The 8,544-nt window shown below is 38.0% G+C and overlaps 1 pseudogene; it reads left to right on the top strand.

Moving 5' to 3' along the window:
- Window positions 1-695: 695 nt before the first annotated feature.
- LOC148092722 (small nucleolar RNA SNORA48) lies at window positions 696-838 on the top strand (annotated as a pseudogene).
- The last annotated feature ends 7,706 nt before the right edge of the window (window positions 839-8,544 follow it).

The following is an 8,544-nucleotide window of genomic DNA, read 5'->3' as shown; positions in this document are numbered from 1 at the left end:
GAGGTAACCAACTTGAACAATACCTCCTATTAGCTGTTCTTTCTCTCTTGCCTCAGTTCCCTACCAGTGTTCCCTGGGCTCCTTTCCTAGAAAAACTACTGGCTCTCAAACCCTTATCTCAGGGTCAGCTTCACTGGCAACCCAAACCAATTCACAGCACAATTCTGTTCAATTCACAGATCAACATAAGGTATTCAAAGGAAAATTTGTTATACTTTTTTCCCCATAAATTTTACATTTTTCTTTCTCTTTAAAGATAAATTTAAATAGAATTCTTTTAATAATGAAGGAATGGCTTCTTACTAAGGGCATAGGCAATTCTAAACAATGCACTAAAAGGAACAAGCCACAATAGAAACCTCCATATAACAAGTGAGTAAATTCTGTGATCCTCAATGTATTCTTTTCTTACAGGCCAGTGGTCCTCAAGAGTATATACTATTGGCTACATATCAAGTGGTTATATGAAAATTAACGGTGTCTATAAATTATATCAAACATACATGGCTTAATGTAGAGTTCAAGTATTATGACTATACTATTCTTTATTAAATATATGATATTTAGTCAATATTATCTAGTTTATTGCTTTAGTTCTGTAAATTGGGAGATTATATGAATCATCTACTTGTCTGAATAAACAGATAAAGGTGAAGTAGAAGGGCCTAAATGTTTTCTTTTAAATGTTCTGCTTTTACCCCTGGCAGGGCAAGGAGACTCCTGATTGGTGGTGTTGCTCTCAGATCAGTCAGGGGCAGAGCAGACATGGAGTCCTGAGTTCATCCTAGCTTGATGCCTGTGTTGGGGGGCAGAGCTGGTTCATGCCTGGGGCACATTAAAGGAAAAAAAAGTTCTGCTTATATATATTAAAATTTTCCTTTTTTTCAATAATGGATTCCCCTGGCTCAACACTGTTTACTCTTTTATAATCATATGTGGAATTGTAAGGCATCTTCACCCTCCATGATGAATGTTTCTTCCCAACCAGATCTCCCGGAATCAAATCCAGTTTCCAAGAAGATAGGGGCACAAGATGAGAGACAGTAAGGTCAAGGTGACTTACCTCTTTGCTGTGTATAAAAACATCCCCTCCTGGGACCTTAGAAAAGTTGACCACTTTGCCTCTGCTCATTCTCATAAATTAAAGAGGTGATTCTTGGAGAATTTGCTAGATTGTTTTCACTGATGAACTCAATAAATAGCTTTCCTATATCCATGCTCATTTCCTTTTGATTTTGTATCCTTACCCACAATGACCCTGGGTTCCACTTTGTCATTTGCTTTGACCAATAAAATTTTTCAGAAGTGATTTTTGTGCAGTTCAGAGCCTAGGCCTCATGAGCCATTGCACTGTCTATTGGAACTCTGCCTCTGTGATGAGCACAAGCTTGGGCTAGCCTCAGAGACCACAAGGGAGACCCCAGGTGCCCCAAACCAACATTCAGCCAACCCCCCAAACCAGAGCCAACTATAGGACCAGAAAACAAATGTAGAACAATGAAGAGGGGCCTAAGGAAGACTACCTGAGACCTGAGGAATTTCCAAGCTGATCCCAGTCCAAATTGCCATGTATATAATCATGAACTAAATGAATGGTTGTTGTCTTAAGACACTAAGTTATGGGATCATTTGTTATGCAGCAATAGCTAACTAGTACAACTTCCTTACTCTGAAAGAAACTAAAGAAAACATTTGAAATTCAATGGATTTATAGTGCCTACAGGACCAAGTCAAATCCTCTTAGTTTTACATGGTAAAAATGTCCAGTTCAGCCTCTGCTTATCTTTACGATGTCATATTTGCCTCATAAAACCACTGTAGGCAAGCAATGAACGTATCCCAATGAAGTTTTCTCTATTCTCTGAAAAAATCCCCCTGTCTTTCCTTGTGAAATAATAACAACTAACAACATTTATTTAGGGTGCATTATTTACTAGGTACTGTTTAAAGAATTTTACAATGATTATTTCACTTAATTTCACCACACTTCTATGACAAAAGTGCTATCATTATTTTAAGTTTATAGATGAGGAAACAGACATAAAGAATTTAATTCCCTGCTTCTATGGAATCCAACCTAAAACAAGAGCCATATAAAGATAAGAAGCAATTTCATTATGTATAAAAGTGATTTTTATTCAGGGAAAGTGCTACAAATTAATTTTTTTATAACTATATGGTTGTTTCTGACATCTGAGGCTAAAAAAGTATTTCTGAGCAAAAGTAAGCTATACATATATACACATACATACACACACACAGACACACATACATACACACATATGTCTGCTCTTATATAATGTAGAGTAACATTAGTTGCTGTAACGAACAGACCTCAAAATGCAATGGGTTAAATAAGGTACTTTATTTCTCTTTTATATATCAGTTGGGGCTCTGGGTTACTGGGCCACTTGACTCCACACAATCATAGAGACTTGGCATCTTTCCTGTTCTTTTCTGAATGTTGGAAGCCATGGTACAGAAGCTGGCTTACAAAGTAAAAACGAGTGTGAAGGAAACACAATAGCCCATTGCAAGGGTCAGTTCAAAGTGATGCCACTTCTGCTCCCATTCCATTGGTGAGAGCCAGGTCAGCGCACCCAGCCGTAAGGGGGAAGGGTGGGTGCTGCAGTGCAGCTGCTCAGCCAAGCAGCATTTATACTATCGCAGGGAAGGAAAAGAAAGAGGAAAGTGGTCTTTGGCAATCAGTCAGCAGCCCCTGCCGTAATCCTTATTATTAGCTGTGCACGGGCTCACTCTCTTTCCTAACATTCCACGAAAAGACAAATGAGGGCGCAGGAGGTAACAATGTTTTAATTAACTGCAAAGTCTGCCTTGTAACTTCAAAGCTCCTAAAACCTCTTCTAGAAAATTCCTTGTCCTCATAAACGTGTCTATTGCAGGAAACAGTGTTAGCTCATCCGTTGTGCCTGATATTAATCATTAAGTTGTAAATGAAGTCAGTACTTGCTGTTTCTCTTTCCATCTTCGATAGCAGGCTGCTCGGTAGAATTCTTTGTGATGACAGAAGTGTTCTGTATTTGTGCAGTAGCCGCTAGACACATGTGACTACTGAATACTTAACATGAGGCTAGAATGACTAACAAATTGAATTTAAAATTTTATTTAATTTTAATTCTTTTAAAAAGCACTTTATGTGGCTAGTGGTTACCATATTAAACAGAGCGGCTTTGTATAACATACAAAAATTCTGGTGAGAGAGAAAGCAGTTTGATTTGTTTGTACTAATGGTTCCTCTAACGATTTCTGATCCAAACACAAGGCAAAGCTTTGTTTCTTCGCAGTGCATTAGTCTTTCTACTATCTTTCAGCACCAGGTAGAGCAGTTGGTACACAGTAGGCTTTTAATACATATTCACTAAATAAGTAAATAAGTGATTGAATGGTATGCGGTCTCTCCAGCTGAGCTAGGTCTGCTATGTACAGGGGCGGGCAAAATTAGATTTACAGATGTGAGTATGTGAAAGAGAATATATTCCTGTATTATTATGTATTAGTTATTCTATTATTTATTTGTATTAAAACTGAAAACCTAGTTTTGCCCACCCCTGTATACTATGATTTGACCTAGCTTCTAGTTCAGAACATTTTGCAATGCAAGTGACCAACAGTGAAACAATAATTCATACAGATTATGCATCAATGTGATTTAGACTTTTAGATTGGAGCAATTACTGGATCAAATATATCATGACTATAGTGTCTTCTGGCTAGGCATTAGCAATGATATACAAAGAACTTACACTCCAAATAAATTCTTCGCATCCCAGATATTTTGCATCTCTCCCAGGTAAGCACATTATTCAGTTAACAGCTGTATACTGCTTACTAGAATGGCAATGCAGTGAGTACCAGGAGTCATGTGCACATTTGCCATCTGGATTCAGGATGAATGCAATTCATTCATGTCTGGGTTATTCAGAGTTTAGACTGAGGCAGTTGATGGAGCAGAGACAGAGCCATCATTTCATAAATGCTAAGCCAGTCGCAGAGCTATTAGCACACACACACTATGCTCAGCTCCACTTCTCTGTAGAGCCTCTAATGCTCCGTGTGATTTTATGTGTTTGCTGAACATCATGAAATAAGTCATCCTTGCTGAGGCAGTCTGATCTAGAAAGAAATTCCTGGTTATGTTTCTGTTCCTCTCTAAACTGATAGGGTTTTACACAAAAACATTTACTTACAGATATGATTAAAAAACAAGCTTTCGAGCTACATTGCAAATCTCCTAGACCCATCGTGGAAGAAAAGGGAGGCGTTTACCCAAAGAGTGAAATAAGGGGTTACAGTTTCTCATCAGAACAGACAGGCCTTCGAACGGAGAAGGAGATGAGAAGCAGGAGAGAAGTCCCCTAGAAGTTGCAGATAATGAGGCCCGAATGAAAATGGATTCTTCTTAGGTATTTGGAAGTGGGAAAGAACTTCAGCCAAATAGCCTCAGCAGCTGCAGTGACTGTCAGGGTTGTCTTGCCTGAAGAACTGACTAAGGCACTGTCTTTCTTGAAGGAACCAACTAAGTGTAGTTCTCAGTCACATTCATTTGGATAATGCCTTGATCAGACAAAAGTAACCCTCCCATTTTCTAAATTAATGGATAAAATCCAATGACGTCCTTACATTTCAACCCTTCATTTGTCTTAATTTAAACCATTGTATTAGAATCAAATAGAATTAACAAGCTCTATTTTTTAAATTATTTTATTTTTCAATTACAGTTGACATACAATATTATAGTAGTTTCAAGTGTACAAACCAGTGATTAGAATTATATAATTTACTAAGTGATCATCCTGATAAACCTCATACCCATCTGACACCATACATAGTAATTAGTATTTTATTGACTCTATTCCCTATGCTGTGCTTTACATCCCATAACTATTCTGTAACAACCAATTTGTACTTCTTAATCCCATCACCCTTTAAAGACCAACAAGCTACAACTAATTTAGGGAAGAGTCTAGTGATCACAGAAAAAAAAGTACTTATTACAGATCATTAAGTATTTGGGAAGCCTCGCACCCTACAAAAGGATTGGTCTAGAGATGTACAAAATACATTGGAGTTATTGTCCCAGGAGCTTTTCCAGTTCTATACCTGCCCAGCAGGTAAGTTAGGTCTCCTTTTATACTGCCTCGTACTCATAGCAAAAACAAATTCCAGCTGCTGCATTTAAGAAAAGGATATCGCTCTCACTACACAATCTGTCATATTTCTATAAAGCAGCAATGAACACTTCAAAAATAAAATATAGAAATCAATTCCATCTGAAATAGCATCCAAAGGATAGAATACTTAGGAATAGAGTTAACCAGTGCAGTTGATTTTTACACCAAAAAATATAAAACATCACTGAAAAAAATAAAAGAAGTCCTAAATAAATGGAATAATATCCCACATTCACAAACTGGAAAACTTAACATTGCCAAGATGATAATATCCCCCATATTAATCTACAGATTCAATCAATCTGTATCTAAATTCCAATATACATTTTTACAGAAATTGGCAAGCTGATCTTAAAAGTCCTATGGAAATGCAAGGGATCCAAACAGAACAAAGTTGGAGGACTCACTTTTTCCAGTTTTAAAACTTGCTACAATAATCAAGACTATGTGATCCTGACATAAGGGCAGACACATAGATCAAAGGGAAAGACTTAAGAGTCCAAAAATATTTCCATAAACTATGGTCAACTGAACTCGAATGAGGGGACCAACACAGCTCAATGGGGAAAGAAACAGCCTTTCCAACAAATGGTGCTGGAAAACTGGATAGCCACATGCAGAACATAAATTTGGGCTTCTACCTCACAATATGTACAAAAATCATCTCAGAATTGATCAAAAATCTAAATGTAAGAACTAAAACCCCTTAGAGTAAATCTTTATGACCTTGGATTAGGCAGTGTTTTTACAGATACGAAACACAAAGTACAACCAACCAAAGTAAAAATAGATAAACTGGACTTCAACAAAATTAAAAATGTTGTGCCTGAAAAGACATTTTTACAGACTAGAAGCAATAAATTCATAAATCATGTATCTGATAAGGATCTAGTATTTAGAATGTATAAAGAATGATAGTTAAAAAATAAAAAAAAAACAACTTATAAAATGTCCAAAAAAATTCTTTTTTTATAGTGCTAAAATATACATAAGATACATCTTTTTATTTTAACCTTAAGTGTACAATTCAGCGGCCATAAGCACATTCATAATGCGGCACAGTCCTCAGCACTACGCATTTCCAGAATGTTTTCATCACCCAAACAGAAGCCCTGTACCAATTATACAACCCTGGTAACTTCATTATAATTTCTGCCCCTTCTAGGTACCTTAGGTAACTGGAAAATACAATATTTGCCTTATGTGTACGGGTTATTTCACTTAGCATAATATTTTCCATTTTCATCTATATTGTAGCATGTATTAGAGCTGCATTCCTTTTCAAGGCTGAATGATATTTCAGTGTATTTATTTTTGTATGAACATTTTATTTATCCATTCATCTGTCAGTATATATTTGGGTTGTTTTCACTTTTTGGCTATTGTGAGTGATGTTACGGGGAACATTAGTATGCAAGTATCTGTTGAAGTCCTTGCTTTCCATTTTTTTGAATATATACATAGGAATGGATTTGCTGGGTTATATGGCAATTCCATGTTTAACTTTTTAAAAATATATATGTTTTTATTGATTTTAGAGAGAGAAAGGGAGAAGGAGAGAGAGACATCAATAATGAGAGAGTCACTGATCAGATGTCCCCGCACTCCCCCTACTGGGTGGGGATCGAGCCCGCAACCCAGCACGTGCCCTGGTAGGGAACCAAAGGATGCCCTCCTGCTCCATAGGGTGACATTCAACCACTGAGCCATGCCGGCCTGGCTCCATGTTTAACTTTTTGAGGAAACTGGCTGGGCAAAGAATTTGAACTGACATTTTTTCAAAGAAGATAAACAAATGGCCAATAAGCACATAAAAAATATATTTAGCATCATTAGCCGTTAAGAAAATGCCAAATACTACTACAGTGGAAAGCCACTATATACAATGAGAATGACTTTCAAAAAAGAAGCCTGACAGACTCAGGTTCTGGGAGGAGGCAGAGGCACCCGGGTCTCTCATCCATTGCTGGTGGGAACGAGAATGGAAGGGGTGCTTTGGGAGCAGCTGGGGCTGTCATACAAAGTTAAACATCTACTTGTCCCATGAGCCTGCAATTCCACTGCTAGGTATTTGCCTGAGAGTAATGAAGACATGTGCATGCAAAGACATGTACGAGAATGTTCAAAGCAGCTTTATTCATCATGCAAAACTGACATTAACCCCATGCCCCTCGCTCAGGAATGGATGCAAAACTGTGACCACCCATGCAATGCACAGCAATAAGGAGGGCTGAGTGACTGAAACACGCTCCCGCACGGATGCACCTCAGAGCTATCAATCTAAGTAAAAGAAGTCAGTCGGAAGGCCACATGCACACCGTAGGATTCCATTCATATGACATTCTGGAAAGGGCAGAACTATAGGGCCAGGAAATAAAGCAATAAGGAAGGGGGTTGAGTACAGGGCTTTTGGGGGTGATAGAAACAGTCTATGTGTTGATTGTGATGGTGGTCATATGATAACTCATTTGTAAAAACTCCAAGAACTGCACTCTTATGAAGTGTGAATTTTAGTACATGCAAATTATTCTTCAATATACTTGACAGAAAAAGCAAACGAAAAGGAAATGTCCTCCAGGAACTTAATAGATAGCTGTTCTTATGTGAGTCTGTTAGCTATTCTTATTTTTTGGCTATTTTTTTTACCTCTGACGGAAAAAGCAAATGTTGGCATAGGGGAGAGGAGCGCTCTCAGATGCTATAATTGGGCTCTTCTTTAAATCTCATTTCAACAAAAATGAGCCAAAATAAATGAGACGCTGGCGACTTGGCGGCACAAAGGAGAAACAAAGCAGACAGAACAAAATAACGTGATTTCATCTGTTGAAACGTATGAAGTCATTTATTTATAATGATTACAGCTGTGCAAATAGCCGTCTTGGGATGTACAGGGACCTTTGCAACTTCTGCTCTCTGTGCACCCCGTTTCCTCTCTGGGAACATGAACCGGGTGGAGCTGGATGCAAACAAGAGGCCTGAAAGAACACAGACCTTCAGGACAAGGCTCGGCCGGCCCCCAGGCATGCTGCTTGGTAGACGACCCAAGTCGAGCCTGATTTCCACCTGTAACTATAACTCGGGACATTTAATATGCAACAAAACCTGTACTGTTTATTGCTTATAAGTCTCCCTGAAAATGTCAATATTTCTTACCAGTGTTTCAGATTATGGGGGGGGGGGGGGGTGAAGCTAGAAAAATGTGAACTGTGAGTGCCTTCAGCATACACTGTTTTCTTCAGTGCTCATCAGCCTACGATAGAGATTTACGGGTTTCATTTTGTGTAATAATAAACAAATTATCTTTAAATCAAGGATCAGCTGTGTGAGTTTAACACATAACATCTGTTGCGAA

Source organism: Miniopterus natalensis, chromosome 7 (assembly GCF_054644295.1).
Source record: "Miniopterus natalensis isolate mMinNat1 chromosome 7, mMinNat1.hap1, whole genome shotgun sequence".
Lineage (NCBI taxonomy): Eukaryota > Metazoa > Chordata > Mammalia > Chiroptera > Miniopteridae > Miniopterus > Miniopterus natalensis.
This window is presented reverse-complemented; position numbering and strand designations above follow the sequence as displayed.